Genomic DNA, 23,528 nt, shown 5'->3' with positions numbered 1-23,528 from the left:
GCCAGCGTGTCTACACAGGTTGCATCCCACACTAGCACCCGCCCCATACTCCACGGAATCAAAGACATCCCATCAGGTCTCTTGCCGTCACTTCTCGATATGCCGGTTGGCTCCAAAAGAGCTGGCACATTGACCGATGCAAGAGACCAACGAATGATACCTATCATTAAGGGTGGCATGCCTGGAGAAGCGGCCCGTGCTCCTCTGGCAGGAGAGACCGTGGTTAGAAGATTCTGAGTGGTGGAATGCAAATGAGATATTTGCTATATTAGTAGTATAATATGAGAATTTATGCATGTAATAAATTATCATATTATCACTACAGGAAGTAGCTAATATAATTTAGAGAGAGAATTTTCTTGGCTTACTGTATATACAATATTGTTATCGTGTGTGACGTAGCTTATTCCAGATGCAAAATCTGTATTTACCTATTTAGTTATGCGTACGAGTGGCGTGCCGAATAGCGAGTGGACTGTTTACTTACTCGACACTATAGTCGTCTTTCGCCTCAGCGCAGCGTTCTCGTTACTCGTGCGCTTGTATTGTCCGGCCGCGGGGAGGTGTTACTCGTATGCGTAATAAAATTTTAATTGTTTTGTACTAGTTTTTTTTCTTACATTTGTTCTGTTGTCCTTTCTAGACTGTATCATGTACCTAGTTGTATAAATACTTTCTATTATAAATTTCTCAGTGTATTAGTTCGCTGTAATGCTGTGTAAATTTTTTGAATTAATAAAATAAAAATAAAAATAAAAGGACATTCGTATAACAAAAAATAGTAGAAATTAAATGAGGGCGCCACTTTCTACGTAACTGTCACATAATTGACGTAAAATGCATGGCAACAATTTAGTGTGGAAATTGTTTTGTTCCCTTTTATTTTTAAGAATAAGAATAAGAAAACATTTATTGCCACACAACAAAAGAGAAATTACAGGAATATATTTACAAATAACATTAAAAATTGGCATGCGCGACAAAAAGAACGGGCTCAGCGTATGCTGCGCCAGCCACTTCATTAGAAATTGACCGCACAGCGCTGATTTTCAGTCCGCCCCCTTACTGAACCACATTGATATATGTGCGGGATATTATTTTTATCAGATATGTATATATATATTTTGGATAGGTATATAAGTTAATTTTAGAATAATTAAATTAAACGAAAAATTACATAGTTAAACTCTAGCAAAGTATTTTTACGGTTTCATACAGTTTACAAAATTTTATACAATTAACAAGTCTACTAGTTTGACAGTTACAAAAAAAAACTAAAGTACTTTTTGTATGAGAGAATACTTATATATAATATTTTTAACAAATTATAAATTTTAACTTCTAGTACTATTTTATGTCGCACTGTATGACTAGGCACATAGTGATCAAGAACATGTAAACTGCCTTGTTTATTTTATTACTATTATTTATGTGCCAAATTCTAGATTTTTTATACAGAGAGAATAAAAGCGCGTAATTTATCGATATAAAAAGTCGACACAGTTACATCCCTAGCAAATTATCAAACTTATGACACCGTACGTAAATGAGAAATAACAAGCATATATGCATCTCTTTTCGGCACATTATCTAATTCGTAAGGAAGTAAAGTACGGGTATACATATTTGCGAAGCATTTTTGCCTTACTTCTATGCTTTAGTCATTATTCTGAGGGAAATTGTTTTGTTCCCTTTTATTTTTAAGAATAAGAATAAGAAAACATTTATTGCCACACAACAAAAGAGAAATTACAGGAATATATTTACAAATAACATTAAAAATTGGCATGCGCGACAAAAAGAACGGGCTCAGCGTATGCTGCGCCAGCCACTTCATTAGAAATTGACCGCACAGCGCTGATTTTCAGTCCGCCCCCTTACTGAACCACATTGATATATGTGCGGGATATTATTTTTATCAGATATGTATATATATATTTTGGATAGGTATATAGGTTAATTTTAGAATAATTAAATTAAACGAAAAATTACATAGTTAAACTCTAGCAAAGTATTTTTACGGTTTCATACAGTTTACAAAATTTTATACAATTAACAAGTCTACTAGTTTGACAGTTACAAAAAAAAACTAAAGTACTTTTTGTATGAGAGAATACTTATATATAATATTTTTAACAAATTATAAATTTTAACTTCTAGTACTATTTTATGTCGCACTGTATGACTAGGCACATAGTGATCAAGAACATGTAAACTGCCTTGTTTATTTTATTACTATTATTTATGTGCCAAATTCTAGATTTTTTATACAGAGAGAATAAAAGCGCGTAATTTATCGATATAAAAAGTCGACACAGTTACATCCCTAGCAAATTATCAAACTTATGACACCGTACGTAAATGAGAAATAACAAGCATATATGCATCTCTTTTCGGCACATTATCTAATTCGTAAGGAAGTAAAGTACGGGTATACATATTTGCGAAGCATTTTTGCCTTACTTCTATGCTTTAGTCATTATTCTGAGGGAAATTGTTTTGTTCCCTTTTATTTTTAAGAATAAGAATAAGAAAACATTTATTGCCACACAACAAAAGAGAAATTACAGGAATATATTTACAAATAACATTAAAAATTGGCATGCGCGACAAAAAGAACGGGCTCAGCGTATGCTGCGCCAGCCACTTCATTAGAAATTGACCGCACAGCGCTGATTTTCAGTCCGCCCCCTTACTGAACCACATTGATATATGTGCGGGATATTATTTTTATCAGATATGTATATATATATTTTGGATAGGTATATAGGTTAATTTTAGAATAATTAAATTAAACGAAAAATTACATAGTTAAACTCTAGCAAAGTATTTTTACGGTTTCATACAGTTTACAAAATTTTATACAATTAACAAGTCTACTAGTTTGACAGTTACAAAAAAAAACTAAAGTACTTTTTGTATGAGAGAATACTTATATATAATATTTTTAACAAATTATAAATTTTAACTTCTAGTACTATTTTATGTCGCACTGTATGACTAGGCACATAGTGATCAAGAACATGTAAACTGCCTTGTTTATTTTATTACTATTATTTATGTGCCAAATTCTAGATTTTTTATACAGAGAGAATAAAAGCGCGTAATTTATCGATATAAAAAGTCGACACAGTTACATCCCTAGCAAATTATCAAACTTATGACACCGTACGTAAATGAGAAATAACAAGCATATATGCATCTCTTTTCGGCACATTATCTAATTCGTAAGGAAGTAAAGTACGGGTATACATATTTGCGAAGCATTTTTGCCTTACTTCTATGCTTTAGTCATTATTCTGAGATATTTCTTTAATAAATTTCCCTACAATTTAACAATGTTTTTTATCATGGCAACATTCAACGGTCAACATTTTTTTTTGAACATTTATGGTCTGGATGCGAGTCCTTTAAGCCAAACTATCAACAACAGTTTAGGCCTCAGAATAATGACTAAAGCAAAGAAGCCGGGCAAAAATAAAAGCTTGGTAAAAGATATCGTATTCACAACACGCTATTACTTTTTGTCTATGAGTGAGTGAGACAACAATCCGCAAGTTCTTTCGTTTTTTTCAGTATTGTCATAAGATGAACTGAGGGAAATGTCAAATGGTTCTATGTGGTTCTATAATATAATCCAGCCAAATAAAATATATGTTCGTTATTTCACTGGTAGGTGTCAACTGTAACAACTTGACATAGTCGTATTATTTTAGTTGAAATATTTCGGGAATTTCAGCGGTCATCTTGGTTTATTTTAATTATATTTTTGCTATTCCTGAAAGATTGTTGGAAAACGTGCTGAGTTTTTATTTGTAATGGTTTGAAGTTCCCTTTGTGATAATGTCTTGTGTGATCGAGGGCTGTAAATCGCATACAGGAAGAAAAGAAAATACGCACGAACCGATAACCTTTAATCGGTGAGTTTTGTTCAATTTTGAAGAAATTTATTTATAGGACCTGACCCTAAACATAGAAATCGATATGTTGTTTATGTAATTATTACTTGCATTCAAGTCTATATAGATTTTTGCATATATTTTCGAACTTTTCTGCTAAGTATGAAAGGTTATATTTTTGGCATAGTGATGTATCGACCTCAGATCAATAACCTATCGACATTTACAGCTTTCTTATAGTTTGGCCCAGGACTGTCTCATTTTAATTGATGAGTACAGTCAAGGGCATAAATATATATACATTCCCAAAGTCTCAAAAATATGTGTACGCTCAGACAATAAAATCGTGTTCACATATTTTTAAGCCATTTGTCTGGATCGATATTTTTGCCTTCGACTGTACCTATAGTTTTCTTTGTTCTTACTTACTGACAGATTGTGTTTGCCAGACTATAGTTTAATACTAAAAACCGGTCAAGTGCGGGTTGGACGCGCGCACCAAGGGGACCGTACTTTATAGTATTTGTTGTTATAGCGGCAACAGAAATACATCATCTGTGAAAATTTCAACTGTCTAGCTATCACGGTTAATGAGATACAGCCTGGTGACAGACAGACGGACAGCGAAGTATTAGTAATAGGGTCCCGTTTTTACCCTTTGGGTACGGAACCCTAATAAAAAAGACATTAATGATCACTGATGAATGTTCCTTTTATTAATATTGTTGGTCACAAAACTCAACTTTTTATTTCAGATTTCCAAAGGACGAGGAATAGGGGACATTACTGCAATGTTCTGCCACCAGAGTGCAGTACTAGCTTTTTCAGTGCAGTTTAACAGGTTTTTGACAAGTTTTCAGGGGACCTACCGGAAAACTCGAATCCGAAATTTCGTTATCTAGCTGCCTCTTTATCGCTCGAATACGCAAGAGTGACAGAGATGTTAGATAACGAAAGTTCGATTTTCTTGTTTCGCGATAGACCCTCAGATTGTGATAGTGGCGCCACCTACGCCGAGTTTCGCGTAATATTCCCTATTATTAAATAAAAAAACGTTTTTTTGTTTCATTTCCTATTTGGTACAGTCAGCTGCAGAGAAAAGGTACCCCACGTCCATACTAATTTACAGAACTTTGTATGCAGGGGGGGTGCCTTTTCTCTGCAGCTGACTGTACGTGACTAGAAACTATACTTAGTCTTTTAGCATTAGAAAAAACGGTAAAGCAATTCCACGTGTCTTTTTATTGACAAGTTTTTTTATAAATATAGCAATATTTTACTTATGAAAGCAAAAGTATGTAAATGATCGTATATTATATTTGTTGTGACTTATTTTCAAAGTGTTTTTCGATAAAACGACACGTTAAGATCGCTCGCCTTCTTTCTAATGATAAAAAACGAGAGGTATAGTTAGACGGTTCTGAGTGGTAGACTGCAAATGAGATAAAGGCTATATTAGGTACATGCATTAATCCTCATATCAGGCGGCTCTTTGATTCCAAGGATTGCATAATTTTTATACTTTTTAATGATTTTTAGAATATGAAAATTATAAAAAGTATAAAAGTTATGCAATCCTTGTATTCCACGCATTTCATTTCATTTCAACGAGCCGCCTGCTACAGATTTCTTGAAATAGCCGCGTTTTTTCAGGTTCAACTTTCATTAGCCAGACTATTATCAATTTGCCAATTTCGTGATTATTCTTTTACACGGCACATAAACTTATGCATAATTTATCGATATAAAAAGTCGACACAGTTACATCCCTAGCAAATTATCAAACTTATGACACCGTACGTAAATGAGAAATAACAAGCATATATGCATCTCTGTTCGGCACATTATCTAATTCGTAAGGAAGTAAAGTACGGGTATACATATTTGCGAAGCATTTTTGCCCGACTTCTATGCTTTAGTCATTATTCTGAGTATTTTATTATCTCTGAAAACTTGTCAAAAACCTGTTTAAGGTACAGTAATATGTATAAGTTACTCTATGGTTTACTCAAAAGGCTAGTGCTGCACTCTGGTGGCAGAATATTGCAGTAATATCCCCTATTCGTTCATTCATTGCCCCCTCCCCCCGGGTAGAGTTCGGTTGCACTGTAGTTGCTCTCCGCGTATTTATTCAATATTTCGGCAAAATGTCGACGAAAGTGCTTGAAAACCTGATACGCGAGTTGCAAAAGACCGTAACATCACTCGTGAGTAAAGTGAACACACTCGAAGTAAAAGTAACTGAGCAAAATTGCATTTTATTCGACCGGGTAACGAATATTTGTCAGTTGTGTAAGAACAATGACAGCGGTTCAAAAGTTAACTGCCAATCACCATCGACTACGTCTGCACCGCCAACGCAACCCGCGCCAGCACTAGCGCCTGCGCATGCGCAGACTGTTAAATCCCAACGACCCCCGCGCCTAGCGAAGACAAGTGCAGCCGCAAGCATAAGTAAGCTCTCGAGTGGGACAAAGAAAGGAAACGTCACTCCGATCCAACGAGAGGTTCCGAAGCATGACGAATCGCCTGATGTTCGGGACTCCGATATTAGCCGAAATGTAACACTGGTTGTGGCCATAAAAACAGCGCTTACGCCGCTAATAAACGACTCGCCGCTCGGCAACAATTCTATTTTGAGCAATGACAAGGACTTGCTGCAACAAACAGAGGATGATCATGCTAATATGGATGTGGGTGACCAGCAATGGAGAAAACACACTAATAAAAAGAACAAGAAACGGAAGTCTATAGTAGTGGGAACCGGGCAAGCTGATGAGACTATAAAAGCTGTGCCACAAATGAAATACATTCAAGCTTGGTGTTTCGAGCCGAATACCACCAAAGAGGACATCGTGCTTTTCCTAAACAAAATCGAAAAGTGTAATGACTACTACGTAGAAAAGAGGCATATAAACTCCACAAGGCACGCCTCGTTTATAATAGGATTCCCGGAACATATGTACGAACACCTGAGCTCGCCGACTGTGTGGCCCGCCGGTGTGAAGTTCGCGAACTGGTTTCTCGTCCGCTCCCGCCGCGCCGGGCGCGGCTCAGTCTGCGATCAGCCGGCCGGCGAGCAATAAGGAAAACGGATCTAGTAGTGTACGTGAACAACAATTGCATATCTTGATGCAAAATGTGCGATGTCTCCGAAATAAGACTGCGGAAATTGAATGTTTGCTTCAAGGTGGTATCAATTATGATCTTCTACTGCTTACCGAGCATTGGTTACAACTTAATGAATTAACAGTGACAAACATTAATAATTATATTTTAACTTCGAAATTTTGTCGTCCAACTAGGCAACACGGCGGTGTGTGTATTTATGCCCACAATAAGCTAACAGTTATAGATAGACCCGACCTGTGTAGTTACTCTAAAGAAATGCATGTGGAAATAGCTGCAATACAAGTTGTTGACATTAATTTAATTATAATTTGTGTGTACCGCTCGAATACGGAGGGTGATTTGGACATTTTTATTCGCCAATTAGACTCATTACTCAGTTATTTAACCAACGAAAATAGTAATATTCTGATAATGGGTGACATAAATATAGATTTATTGAAATGGACAAAGCAAAGGCGTGACATCCAAGGTTTATTGACCCGATTTAATCTAACTTCTATGGTTAGCTTTCCAACTCGAATCCAGGGTAGTTCGGCATCTTGCCTCGACCATGCATATACCAATTTGCCTCGAGAATCTGTATCGGTTAACCCACTAGATACATGCATAAGTGATCACTGTGCAATACTTTTTAAATACTCGTTTATAACGATAAGAGATCATACGCGTTACGTAACGAAAAGAGTTACGAACAAAACACAGCTAACACAATTCCTAGATAAAGTAGAGAGTTTTGACTGGTCTATGTTTTCACTCACAAGTACTAATAGCTTTGAGCTACTATTTAAGCAATTTCATAGGACATTTGAAATCCTCTGTCCTATCAAGAAAGTACCTATTAAGCCAAGAGACAAAGTGTGGTTAAATAAGGAGACTGCAAACAGCAAAGAGTTTCTTTTGCTTTTGGGGCTACTAGCGAGGTTTCATCCAAACAATACTCAATTAACGCAATTTATTAATAGCTATAAATGTAAGCATAACAGTCTTCTCAGTAAAACCAGGAAGGCCTTTATGAATAAAAAAATCGAGTCCAGCTCCAATAAATCCCTTGCCTTATGGGACATAATTAAGGCCGAGACTAGCAGGGACCGAGTCGGTGGCAGGGATGAGTTCGGTGTGCTGCGTCGAGCGGTGTGCGGCGAGCGCGGCACCGGCCGGGAGCTTGCTGACGCGCTCAACCAGCACTACTTGAGCGTAGTGCGCGACACCCCGGTGCGCCCGCGCCTGGGAGACGCAATGCGCCTGTTGTGCGTTATCCGCCCGTCTCAGGGGTCTACCATGTTTATTGCACCATTTACTATTGATGAAGTAGCAAAAATCTTAAAGAAACTTAAAGCGAAGGGAACTAAAGACGTTTACGGGTTCCCTACCTCAATTCTCCATAGGCTACCGTTAAACTTCACTTACCATTTGTGCGAATATTTCAATAGCTCAATATTTAATGGTTGCTATCCAGACTCACTTAAGAGAATCAGGGTGACTCCGGTTTACAAGGGGAAGGGTGCCAAAGACTCAATGAAAAACTATCGGCCTATATCCCTTGTACCCGCAGTCTCCAAGATTTTTGAAACAGGTCTTTGTGATAGGCTCCTAGGGTTTCTCAACAAGAACGGAGCACTCAGCGATGAGCAGTACGCCTATCGGGCGGGCCGATCTACTGTAGGCGCAGCGCGCAAACTACTACGAACTGTCCTTGACAACTTGGAGGCAAAACGGTATGTGGCTGCTATATTTTTTGACCTATCCCGCGCATTCGATCTGGTTGACCATGGACTGATACTGTCTAAACTAGAGCATTATGGTGTACGTGGTACAGCCTTAGACATTATTAAATCTTTTTTGGCTGACCGTAGTCAAATAACAGATATAAATGGCGATCGGTCTGAGCTGGGATCTATCGGGGACCGTTCCGTGCCTCAGGGCTCGAATGTCGGGAATACCGTTTTTGCATTGCTCGTGAATGATCTGCCATTTCCCAGCACTATTGTTAAATTTGTAATGTACGCAGACGATATCTGTGCAATCGTTTACGGCTGTAACCATGAGGAATTGCAGTCTAATACTAAGGACGTTATTTTTAAATTGCTGCACTGGTTTGAGAGTAACGGGATGCAAGTGAATGCTGCCAAAACAAACCTAATTCACTTTACACTCAGTGGTACGGTGCAATCAAATTTGGATGTTGATGTTAATGGCAACCAAATTAAACCTGTTAATCATACCCGTTACGTTGGGTTCACTTTTGATAGGGGTTTGCAGTGGGGTGAGCATATTGATGCGCTATGTGCGAAACTTAACTCTGCCTACTACGCTTTGTCACGCTTAAGACGTACACTTTCGCTGCAGAACCTTATGACAGCATACTACGCTTACTTTCATACTCACCTGAGTAGCGGAATAGACCTGTGGGGCCTAGCAGCTGATAGGGACCGGCCATTCATAATTCAAAAGAAAGTTGTCCGACTAATATGCGGTGTTCCTACGGACGAGCCAGCCAAACAGCTTTTTATTAACCTTGGAGTTTTGACAGTACCATCTCTCTATGTTTTCGAGGTCGGCAAGTATGTGAGGAGAAACCCGCATGAGTTCCCTGTGGCAAAGGGAAATTCCGCAAGGAGGAAGCCAGGACTGGCTGTCCCCGCGCATAGGCTTAAAAAAACCGGTAAATCACTTGGTATAATGGGAGCAAAAATTTATAATAAAATACCCGAGCCAATCAGAACCGTTGACACCGACTGTACTTTTGTTCGTAAACTTAAGAATTATTGCACAATGAACGCCTACTATTCGGTAAATGAGTTTCTGGACGAATGAAGTATGTCCAAATCCCCGTAATAAATGTAATTGTGACCATTATTTTCGTCCATCTAATTCTAATTCTAATGTAATTGTGATTATTTCTATTGTAATTGTAAGTATTTAATTTGAATAATATTTTACTGATTTCCTAATGTAAGTATTAGAATCTCAAAATTGTCGACATTAATTTTTATGTGAATTTAAATAATTTTAATTTATTATGATTTTTGTAATCAATTTTTATTATGTAATTGACAATGTATGATTAATACCGAATAAAAATCTATCTATCTATCTATCTATTTCAGTACCATTTCGAGTGTCACAGTGAAAATAGTATGAGCTGTATGAGGTCCCTAGCGACATGTCTATGCTAGCGACTCATATAATCCCAATTGTTTATTTCCATTAATATTTACAATCAGTTTACAAATAGTATTTTATACAATCGTGATATAATATAATAGAGTTTTTCAGTCGAGTACCGTGTTTAGGCCACGAAGCTTACGAAAATAATTTTTCACCTCAGCAGCTCGAACAAGCCTACTTTCGTCACTCCCTGGAGTGAGGAAAGTGCGACTTTCCTCACTCCAGGAAGTGAAACAAAGTAGCTTTTTAATTTAGTAAAGGCCATCAACTGCCACTTCATACTTTTATTACATTTTTTTTTCTCTGTATTATTCTGTGTAATTCGAAATACATTTTAACCTTTAATATGTTCTCACTATTGAGGTGAAATAGTTATTTGTGCAACAAGAGAGGAAAGTTGGTTTTTCTTGCGAGTGTTTATTTTGAGTCCCGAGAAAGCGAAAGATTCTATAATTGAATCACGAGCGAAGCGAGTGATTCTAAGGTAGAATCTTGAGCGTAGCGAGGGACTCAAAAACACGAGATGGAAAATAACTTAATTACACACATAATTTTTCACCTCAGTAGTGAGAACATATTAAAGGTTAAAATGTATTTCGAATTACACAGAATAAACAGAAAAAAAAAGTATTATAATATGTACGATACGATAAGATACGATACGATACGAGACGAGACCGGACCGGACCGGACCGGACCGGACCTCACCGTACCGTACCGTACCGTACCGGACCGTACCGTACCGTACCGTACCGGACCGTACCGTACCGTAGTATGAAGTTCATGGCCTTCACTAAATTAAAAAGCTACATTGTTTCACTCCCTGGAGTGAGGAAAGTCGCACTTTCCTCACTCCAGGGAGTGACGAAAGTAGGCTTGTTCGAGCTGCTGAGGTGAAAAATGATGTGTGCAACACGAGAGCAAAGTTATTTTCCATCTCGTGTTGCACAAATAACTATTGAGCCAGCTTCGTGTTTGGAACAGTTACCTCACATAATATTTAATGACTTAAATAATCACAAGATAACTAAATAAAAAACTTTATCAAAATCTGTTCATCTGTTTGAGCCAGAGTTGCTTAATCATAAATAAAACAATTATTATAAATACTCACTGTTCAAAACTTCACTTCAACACGACACTCGAAACTAACATAAATTTACTTTTTTTCTAAATTGTTCGCTTTTAATTCTCTATAAAATAAACTGTTGTTAATTAAACTTTTAAAAAATGTACATTTATAATACCACAACTAATTAATCGTGTAATAATATAACTTGTGAGTTTACGTAACAAATTCCTTAGACGATCGTCCGCGCGGAAGAGACATACAAACTGACGCGTTTTATCTCAGTCAACAATACAGATACACATTACGAAACTTATATATATCAGCACACGCTCTTATAGTAAAATATGACGTTCCACTGGTAAAGGTACCTTAATGGCGATTGGTGCTTACGCTATTAGATATTTACGACGCTCCAATACTATAATGCGGTATCTACAAATAAAGACTTATTTTTTATGAGCTATTTTTTTTCATGTTGCGCTTGTCTTTATAGTGAAGTGAAAAGTTTACTAATGTAGTTTACTTCTCGTGTGTTACACTCGCTACGCTCAGGATTATATTTTCGAACCCGAGATTTTGGAGTCGATTTCGCTAATTAGCGAACTAGACTCCACACTCGCGTTCACGGCTTCGCGCCGCGATTTGCGTACGTGTGTGGAGAGCCCTTTAGATTGATTTGAAAGGGACGACACTACAGTGTTGCCACTTTTAAATTTCTACTCCTTTTTGCCAGACTGTACCTATGACCCGACTACAATAAGTGTAATAACTTCTCACATAGACAAAGTATAGTAGTTATAGACATGAAACCGAGCGACCAGGGGTAAGAGAAACACATATTCATGTATTGACAGGTTAATGTATGGCAGCATCCTTTTTCTCTTTCACTTATAAATTTCGGTATTTCGCCATCGCCTCCTGCCTATGCTGCCATAACCCGACCATGAAAAAAAACCCGGTCGGTGATAAGGGGACAAAGCATGGCACTATTTTCTCTTTCCTCTTATAGGAATCGCAATAAGACTATCTCTCTCTCAAAGAGTGTCAGGCCCTTGCCTTGGAAATAAAAAAATTATATTTCCGCCACGTGTAAAGTAATGAAATAATTATATAGGTATCAATAATTGCAAAATTGCTTTCAAAGCCATCTAGATTAGATACCAAAATAATGTACTCACTTAGGTAATACGAACGGTAAACGCCGGTAAAAGCGTGCGGCTTGCAATCTGGAGGTCGCGGGATCAAACCCCGGCTCGTACCAATGAGTTTTTCGAAACTTATGTACCTACGAAATATCATTTGATATTTACCAGTCGCTTTTCGGTGAAGGAAAACATCGTGAGTAAACCGGACTAATCCCAATAAGGCCTAGATTACCCTCTGGGTCGAAAACTTGGAAGGCTGTTGTCTTTCGTTCCAGACTGCAAGTCCTTGCTTTACCTATTATAAATGCGAAAGTAATTCTAACTCAATTATTATTCACAACAACGGGACTCAATCGCGTAAAATAATTTTTAAATTTACCTCCGACGTTTCGAGGACGGCGTTGTCCCCGTGGTCTCGCTGAAGACTGGCTAAAGTTGACATCAACATCCTCTAATTATTAATTCTGACTGTTCCTCTTCACGCTGAAACCGCTGATCCGATTTAGATGAAATTTGTGGTATTTTCTATAAAAAGGGACCTTATTGTCGATGGCGCTTACGCCATTATAAACGATGCTCCGAAATAAATACAATGCCGCGCGAAGCTGTGCGGCGTAAGCGCCATCGACAATAAGGTCCCTTTTCAGAGAAAAAAAATGCCCCATATGATAGTTTTTATCAATCTTTATCATCAATTCATGGTAAGTAATAAATAACCACAAAAAATTTTGATTGAATAACACTAATATTTTATAGACAAATAAATATTTATTTCTACTTAAACACACAATTATTTATTAACAACTAAAATATACAAAATTGCTGTAAAAACCTAAAATTGTGCAAAAAAACATTACGACTAAATAAGCTATAATTTAATATTACATAAAATTATTTATAAATATTTGTATAATATTAAATAGTATTTACAATATTCCACTAGTTTACGATAAAAATATGTCTACAATAAAAAACGTTTGACATTTATTTTATTTTAAATACATTAGTTACATTACCCTAAATATTTTTTGTAGTTACAAGTATGCTAACCAGTATCCTTACCACGAGTTTGACACTGACATGCTTAAACTAACTTACAATGCATCTTCCTCGTACTGACATTGGTGCAAACGAGACGCACTGCGTTTGAGTTGACACAGTCGCTAGCGTTTAAGGCCGGTAAAACTCATGATGAGGGTACCGGTAAAAACACAGCAAAACTTTAATAAGACCGCTCTGGGAACAAATGAAATTATTTTATAAAATATTTTTTAAGTACCTGTATAAATTATAAACTGAAATAGATGTTATATCACTTCATAGTATAAAACAGTCGCTTTCCGCTGTCTGTATGTCTGTCCCTATGTATGCTTAGATCTTTAAAACTACGCAACGGATTTTAATGCGATTTTTTTAAATAGAGTGATTCAAGAGGAAGGTTTATATGTATAATTTTGTGTAAATTAATTGAACTACCCGTGCGAAGCTTCTAGCCGGGGCGGGTCGTCTAGTACTAAAGAAAAGGTGACCAAGCTTTCGCCACTGGAGAGCTTGGTCAGTTTTTCTTTATATGTTGTATTTTCTATAAAAAGGGACCTTATTGTCGATGGCGCTTACGCCGCAGCGTCGCGCGGAATTGTATTTATATCGGAGCAACGTTTATAATAGCGTAAGCGCCATCGACAATAAGGTCCCTTTTCATAGAAAATGCCCCATATGACATCTATTTCAGTCATTGAACTATTATTACTAACGTATAGACAGACAGAGAACCAGTATTTTGCGCCATTTCGTCGCTATACCTACTCAACCTCATATCTGCAACAATCATTTGATGAAAATGTCGCTTTTCTTTCATTCGGAATACGGGTGTTTTTGTCTCAAATGAGTGGTGCAGATACGAGGTTGAGTAAGTATAGCGGCGATTTGTTGTTGTTTCGACAACAAACCATAGAAACGGAGCGTGAATTTACGGCGCTTACGATATTTTGGTCGCGTGGTACAGATTGCGATTGCGACTTCTGTATAGTAATAATAACACAATTATTTCAGTTTATAATTTAAATAAGACCGGTTTTCAAGTCAAATCCGGTTACTTTATTTTTTATACAAAACCGGCAAAGTACTTATTTAAGGCCAGAGCACACAGGCTGCGTGTGCGCAGACCTGCAAGTGCGCGTGCGCTAAAATGTTGGAGCCGTGCACGCACACGTAACGCAAGCAGTGTGCCGTCTCTCATAAGGATCTGTACATTACAACGCGCACGTACGCTTCAATGTTGGAGCCGTGCACGCACACGTAACGCAAGCAGTGTGACGTCTCTCATAGGGATCTGTACATTACAACGCGCACGCATCCGGTGTACTCAGGCCTTTAAAGTCCATCTTAGCAATCTCTGCAACGATTTTGAAGTGACAAAGTGTGGAACTGTAGTACGTCATATTTTCATTTTAATTTAACGTGTATGGCAATGGCAGCACTTTTAAAATATAAGTTAGCTTGGTAGACTCTAAAGTTTTCGTTAACTACATTCAATTTCGTGTACCTACCTGGGTCAAAATTATTTTCGTTGTCTTGTTTCTGACCATTCTGTCACGCTTGTTTTTGTTTTTGTCTTATATCGACTAAATAAAAAAAGTTGAGTGCTATTGCATCTCTTTCTGGCTGTAGATTATATATTACATGAGAAAAACTAAAAACAAAATTTCATACAAAAAGCTCCACTCCGTCACATTTTTGGGGACAATAAGCAAGACAACGAAAATAATTTTGACTCGCCTATCTTTTTCAAGTTGATTAAAAACACAATTTGAGCCATTTTAGCGTTTGAACTCATTTTCGTCTTCTTAAAAGTAAAAAAAAGCATCTAAGTAATAAGTATATATGGTAAGATTATATGTATATGGTAAGATTGGGTGGTAATGGATATATATATATATGGTAAGATTGCTTTGAAGTATATTATACCTAGTCGGCTCATAAGTTCTGTCATATACATAGTATCAAATAAAATCAAAAGTTTAAGTTTATTCCGTATAATTTGTACAGCGTTTTAAAGCTTATAAACTAGAGAATCTAAATGTATAACATTTATTCAAAATGACCGCCATAATTATCTACACAGGCTTGAAGTCTTCGTGGCCAGTCGTCAATGGATTCACGCACCACTTTCATGTCGATATTGGCCACTGCCGTAGCAAGAGATTTTTTCAGCGAGTCTAGATTTGCATTAGGTTTTGAGCACACCTTTTCCTCTAAATACTGCCATATTTTATAGTCTAAAGGATTAAGATCTGGGCTAGAGGAGGGCCAATCTTCATGCCGTATAAAGTCGATTTTATTAGAGGCGAGCCAGGCTTGTGTAGACTTTGCCTTATGGGCTGGAGCAGAGTCCTGCTGGAAAACCCAATGCTGGTTTAGAAACATCGTATGGGATAGTGGTTTCACAATATTAGTCAACACCGTGTCTTGGTACACTTTGGCACTAGTTTTTACTCCTTTCTCACAAAAATGCATACTAGTGACGCCCGCATAAGAAACTCCCAGCCAAACCATCACAGATAAAGGGTGATGATCTCTTTGAATACGGGGAATGCTATTAGACGCTTCTTTACTATTGCGAGCGTACACTCTATCATTTTGTTTATTACAGTTTTCTTCTATGTCAAAAATTTTCTCGTCCGAAAACAGTATACAACGGTGCTTATTTTTAGCGTAATTCTTCAATAAAGCTTTAGATCTTTTAAGCCTTAAAGCTTTAAGCCGACCATTGAGAAGATGGCCAGTTTTTCGTTTATAAGCACGAAGTCTCAGGTCTTGATTAAGCACTCTTTTCACCGTGTTTTTGCTCAAACCCATCTGGAGGGCCATAACTTTTTGTTTCCTAGCGGGATTTCTGGCAATGCGTGCCCTAATTGCTTGTACAACCGCTGGAGTCCTAGCTGTACGCGGACGACCGCTTCTTTTCTTGTCATTTAAACTAGAGACCTCACTGTATCTTTCTATGGTACGATACACAAATCTTAGAGAGAATTTTAAATTTTCAAGTAGCTTAAAAATTTTAGTCGGCGAGTGACCACAACGATATAGTGCAATTATTGCGGTACGGCTATCTTTAAGCGTCCACTCCATGTTGAAGAAAACAGAAAATTGCAAAATTATACTACTCAAATATTTAATAAAGATTCGAAATTCAAATGCAGAACGGTTTTTGTTTTAGGAGTTCCAAATTTAAATTTTAAAGGCCAGTGACAGAACTTATGAGCCGACTAGGTAGAGAAATAAATAGGTAAGCTCACTCCGGTCATAGACAAAATTCATTTATAAAGACGTAGAAATAAATAAATAGATAAAAAATCTAAAAATAAGATTTTCAAATTTAACCAAGGTTTTTCAGACATTTAAGTACAGAAAACAATGACAATTCAAACGCTAAATGTCACATACATGTAATTAATAAACTTATTAAAGCAGTACACTCAAATAAAATGTTTACATACACAAACATTAAAACTATCCGTTAATGACTAAACAGTACTTAGTAACACTAACTGTACATACATATACCTACCTAATTGTAAACACTTGTCATGCAGTAACTCAGTACTTACTTCGTAATCTTTATATCCAGAGATGGGCAAAATGTATTCGAATGACGAATAAGAATACTTAATAAAATACAAGACCACGTACAAAAACAATACAAAAAAAAAACATTATAAAAAACCTAACCTAGGGTGCCGCCGCCGGTGGTCAGGGCCTCAGGGAGAGGAACCGGCGGACTATCCGCGCCGTGTCCAAGATCACCGCCTTCTCCATCTGACCCTTGATCCAGCCACCTAGCGAGTCTCTCAAGGTGTTGGTCGAGACTCTTCGCTATGAGACCGTTCGCTGAAACGACTATCGGGACAATGATCGTCGAATCAGCATCCCACACGAGATTCTCATCATGGTTGGATAGTGATGTCAACGAGCACGGCCCGGCACTGCGATCGATCTATTATCACAATGTCAGGCTTATTGGCTACAATAGTCCTGTCAGTGATGATAAATCGATCCCAATAGGGCGTGGCACGACCATTCTCGAGAACTGGCGCAGGTAAGTACTTGTAGTACGGTACTTCGCGGTCCACAAGGCCGTATAGAAGAGCAAGCTGCTGGTGAATAATCCTGGCTACGAGATTATGTCTGTGCAAGTACTCGCCGTTAGCAAGATGAGAACAACCGGAGATGATATGCCTGAGTGACTCTCCGGGACGGCGGCATGCCCGACAAATGTCGACCGTACCGGCCTTCAGGATATATTTCGGATCGCTGTTCGTCATCATAACTTCGTCCGCAATTGCACAGGCAATACCCTCGGTTTCTCCGAAGAGGTCCCCGAATCGTAACCAGTTCACCGAGGCGAGCAGATCCACGTCGGGTCCCGTGTGGGTTATTATTATTGTTAATTCGAATGATTATTCCAATAAAAAATTGTTCGAATAATGCCCATCTGTTTATATCACTATATCGATTCGGGTCTGTTCAAGTATTACGTAAACACCCAAGTAAGATGTCCATAGGACCATTTAAGATATTAATGACCGTGTCCGAAATGGCAGATTTATAACGTAAGACTACCTTATCTTATAATCTTCGTGGACCATTACCCCGTCTACTCAATTACTTACTCTAGGTACCAGTCCATACGCATATTCTTTCAGTGAGTACTGAGTTACTGACAAGTGTTTACAATTAGGTACATGTATGTACGTGTACATACAGTTAGTGTCAGGTCCTTGGAATTCGCGTAACGCTAAAGTGGAGGCAAATAAACAGCTCAGTCAAGATCCATGGAGTGGGACGAGGGCGCAGTTAACTAGTCAACGTTTTAGAACAGTACTTTAACCAGAATACATAATATACACTACAGCTCATAACTGTGGTATTTTCTGTGAAAAGGGACCTTATTGCCGATGGCGCTTACGCCATTATAAACGATGCTCCGATATAAATACAATGCCGCGCGACGCTGTGCGGCGTAAGCGCCATCGACAATAAGGTCCCTTTTCATAGAAAATGCCCCATTTAGGCACTCGTGATTTTTTCCATACAATTGTATACAAAATCGACTTTCAGAATTATACCGCCAAGTCACAGTCGGGTAACAGATTTTTGTGGAGTTTACATTTTTAATTTAACAGACATATCGAGCTTCAAAATGATGTGCAGAATATTCATGTTCGTTGCCTATTTACCACATGGCAAGCGTAAAAAAATCCATAAATCGTTTTCCAGTACAAAATCGTTTTATTTTGTATGAACTAATACATAAGGGTTTTTTAAATCGTTGCATAAACTCGAAATTTTAAAGGATGCTTTGGCAACAATTAGAGGCTCAATATATTTACCTAAATAAAATTTCAATCCAACATGTAAGAGAGTCATTTGCCTGCGATCGAACAGTACGATTTTGAAAATAATTTTTGTATACAATTGTATGGTGAAAATTGCGAGTGCCTAAATACTTTTGAGCGGTAGTATACATTTCATTCGATAGCGTGGCGAGCGTTATCATTATGTCTATTTTTGTATGGTATTTTGAACAGCGCGCCAAGCGGGACGTTTTGGAAACTCAAAATCTCATACAAAATGACACTTAACGCAAATGCGTACGTCTCGTCACGCTATCGAATGAAATTTACACTAGGGGCACAGATATTTGTGGTATTTCCTATAAAAAGGGACCTTATTGTCGATGGCGCTTACGCTATTATAAACAATGCTCCGATATAAATACAATGCCGCACGCCGCTGTGCGGCGTAAGCGCCATCGACAATAAGGTCCCTTTTCATAGAAAATGCCCCATTTTTCAAATGGAGTAGCTGTAACATAAATGTTTGTAGACATTTTTTGAAAGTTTAGGACATTTACTTTAGAAATCTTTACATTTAAGTATTAAAAAACGGTAAAAATATTTTTCTTTAATTATAAGTTCGCCTTTGTACTCCCTATCCTGTGATCCAGTGTCATAAATTTGTGTTTTGTACAATAAAGAGTTTATACATACATATAGTATGAATTATCTCAAATGATTTTTTCGCCCACACCCTACGCCGTTAAACAAAAGGCATTGTTTAGTTTGTGTGCCGCGGTGGCTACCTCATCAGGCCCGTTTAAAAGGCAATTTTAGCGTGCTACACATAGGGCTCCAGTTTATGTAATAGCTTTTTGCTACCTCCGAATATGTCTTAACAATGCCTTTTGTTTAACAGCTTAGGGTTTGGGCGAAAAAATCATTTGAGTTAATTGGTACATACAAATCATACAATACATACATACATATTTTAAATGAAGCCTAGCCGAAAGAGACTTTTGAAGGAACTAGGGACCATCAATCGACGCGAGAGGTATAAGTTGATAGACAGAGGTATGAGAGGTAGATATAAGATTGTGACATTTGTGACTTCATCATCACGTTCTCCTGAGCATAAGAATTAGTCAAACAGATTTTGTGTATTATTCACAAATATGTTTCTATTCGAAAAAAAATCTTATAATTACAAATGAGTTTTTTTTTCGTAAAAATATAAATAAAAAAGTCATATAATGTGTTAAATTTTCTTATAAGATGGCAATTTAGATAAAAAACATCTGTGCAATTTTATATCACTTAAATTCATTATGAAAAATGCTCTGCTCATACAATTCATTTTGATAAGAAAAAAAAATAGTTTAAAAATTAAAATCAATACACAAATAAACTTATAATTTTTTCGAAGGTATCAACTTTCAAACATTGTACAGTCGAAGGCAAGAAGATCGATCCAGACAAATGGCTCAAAAATATGTGAACACGACTTTATTGTCTAAGGTTTAAGAGCGTACACATATTTTTGAAACTTTGGGAATGTATATATATTTATGCCCTTGACTGTACAGTCGCCATCGGATAGCACTCAGAGGCAACAGAGGCGTGTTCAGATATCTGTGAGCACCTCGGCCGCTTGATATATCTTGATGCACGGAAATGTGATCTGATGGCAACTGTACTATTTGGGGCATTTTCTATGAAAAGGGACCTTATTGTCGATGGCGCTTACGCCGCACAGCGTCGCGCGGCATTGTATTTATACCGGAGCATCGTTTATAATGGCGTAAGCGCCATCGACAATAAGGTCCCTTTTTATAGAAAATACCACATTTGCATTGTACTGCATTTTTTCACTGTGACTCTTGAACAAATTGTCCAGTAAATACGTCGTCATAAAATCATAAAGTGGAAGCAAACAGTGAGCACTTGTTTACCCAACTACGTCCAACTCGAGGATGTTAGGTTTACTATCGATTGCGTCAATGGAGGTTATTCACTAAAACCAAAGATAGATATAACTCCGTAATAGATGGATACAGTGTAAGGAAAAAACGTGCCTCGAAAATCAAGAAAATTTGATTCTCGTTCAGAGGGCGCTACTAGTTTTGGCCTACAGTCGTATAGATGGCGTTGACGGTTTCGTTTGTTATTTAACAATTTTAACGCATATCAGTGAAAGAACATGGGTCAAAATCATAAAAATAATTAATGCAAATAAAAAAAAACATTTATCTATATTTAAATACATTCTATCGTATTTTTATAAATCTTCATTTTTAGTTTTAAAGTGTGTCGACAGATGGCAGTGAATTTACTGGTGTTACAAAATTTACTATGACAGTACCGCTCTAGTATAAGTTACTCTATGCTAAAACCTTCACAAACGTCTCTTTTTGGCCCAGTGGCTGACTGGTAGAGAATGCCTTGAGGCATTAAGTCCACCATTTGTACTTATTATTTTATTACGGGCCATTGTGTTTTTAAATAAATAAATTGAATTGAATTATTCTGACTGTACATCTCTTAGTATTACTTTTTAGGGTTCCGTATCCAAAGGGTGAAAACGGGACCCTATTACTAAGACTTCGCTGTCTGTCTGTCTGTCTGTCACAAGGCTGTATCTCACGAACCGTGACAGCTAGACAGTTGAAATTTTCACAGATAATGTATTTCTGTTGCCGCTATAACAACAAATACTAAAAACAGAATAAAATAAATATTTAAGTGGAGCTCCGATACAACAAACGTGATTTTTTTGCCGTTTTTTGCGTAATGGTACGGAACCCTTCGTGTGCGAGTCTGACTCGCACTTGGCTGGTTTTTTCATTAATGTTTCACATTACCATGTATATTAAAAACTTGCTATAAAAACCTACGAGTACTTAGTCTCGCCCGACAGTGATTTTTTCCACTTTTTCCTTTATTCTTTATTGTAAAAACAAACAATTAATCCGTAATAATTAATGGATTCATTACCCTTCTGAAGAAGACATGATCACCTTGGACATTTGGAATCGCCATTAATCTAAACTAGTGTTGGTAGAGACTAGTCCTTTGAGTCTCCTGCTTTCAAACTAGACTCGGTTTTTATGGTTCCGTACCCAATGGGTAAAAACGGGACCCTATTACTAAAATTTCGCTGTCTGCCCGTCCGTCTGTCACCAGGCTGTATCTCATGAACCGTGATAGCTAGACAGTTGAAATTTTCACAGATGATGTATTTCTGTTGCCGCTATAACAACAAATACTAAAAACAGAATAAAATATACAACAAACGTGGTTTTTTTGCCGTTTTTTGCGTAATGGTACGGAACCCTTCGTGCGCGAGTCCGACTCGCACTTGGCCAGTTTTTCAGACTCTTTAACCTTTTCGACGCCGCGTCAAACACAAAAGCTGTCACTCGGACGCCACGTCACCGAAGTGTCAAAACTGAAATTGAACTTTATGCACATGCACGTAGGTCTATGTTGCTCTGTGGTTTGTGACGCATTAATCCGTCTTTGGTGTCGGACCTGCGGTGCCGATATATCCGTCATTGGCGTCCAAAAGGGGCCCACTAATTACCAGTCTAAAGATATCAGCCTGTCAGTTGTTCGGACCCCGAGTCTTTTGTAGAGACTCATCCTTTTCACAGCACTATTTTTTTACAAAAAAAAATCGAAATGCATTGTCTTCATATAAAATTCGTAGGTTAGGTGCAACTGTACAACATACAAAATGGCTTATTTTCTTTACTGCTACGTACTAAGTTTTTTAAGTGCAGTCGCGTAAAAACGAGTCAAGTTCTTAAAATCTAGACTCAATATATACAAGTTCCTTTCCTGCCAACACTACCAGAGCAACTTTATATGGCAAATCATTGTATTTGCCGTACTCATGTAGGCATTGCCAATATAGACATTGACAATAAAAATCAGCTATTTATTATCCTTTATTGTATTTTAACGACACATACTGATAATTTATTTATTATTTGTTGTTTAAACTTTTTTGCACAATAAAAAAACCCAAGTGAGAGTCGGACTCGCGTGAGGTGTGCATAGTAATACAAGATATAGATATAAGTTGTCGATGTACGTTGAGTTAGTTACATTATAGACGCTCACGAACAAGCACGTGTGTTTCACTTCTCCGAGTCCCATACTTACCACAGTCCTGTCACGGTCGCCACGTGCTTGTTCGTGAGCGTCTATAATGTAACTAACTCAACGTACATCAACAACTTATATCTATATCTTATATTACTACGCACACCTCACGCGCACGAAGGGTTCCGTACCATTACGCAAAAAAACGGCAAAAAATCACGTTTGTTGTATAGGAGTCCCATTTAAATATGTGTTATATTCGGTTTTTAGTATTTGTTGTTATAGCGGCAACAGAAATACATCATCGGTGAAAATTTATGAGATACTATCACGATTCATGAGATACAGGATGGTGACAGACAGACAGACAGAGAAGTCTTAGTAATAGGATCCCGTTTTTACCCTTTGGGTACGGAACCCTAATAAGTACAAGTGCCGGAAATGCCTTAAGGCATTTTCTACCAGTCAACCATAGGGCAAAACAGAAATTCTCGAATGTGAATGTGTAACTGATGATTGAAAGCATTAACTGATGATTTAAGTTTAAGGAAAATGTATCTTATTTAATATAAATAAGGACAATTTCCCGTGAGTTTCTCAAATAAGTCCAGCCAATAAAGGTGTGGGGTTTAAAAATAATCTCCAGATCTCCAAAACATTTCATTTC

The 23,528-nt window shown here is 37.4% G+C and overlaps 1 long non-coding RNA gene across 1 annotated transcript in view; it reads left to right on the top strand.

The window, feature by feature from the left end:
* The window catches only part of LOC134753671 (uncharacterized), a 256,262-nt gene that overhangs the window by 197,172 nt on the left and 35,562 nt on the right, over positions 1-23,528 (top strand). The window lies entirely within an intron of this gene.

The sequence above is a fragment of the Cydia strobilella genome, chromosome 27 (genome assembly GCF_947568885.1).
Source record: "Cydia strobilella chromosome 27, ilCydStro3.1, whole genome shotgun sequence".
NCBI lineage: Eukaryota > Metazoa > Arthropoda > Insecta > Lepidoptera > Tortricidae > Cydia > Cydia strobilella.
The sequence above is the reverse complement of the archived record's forward strand: the minus strand, read 5'-3'. Positions and strand labels throughout refer to the sequence as shown.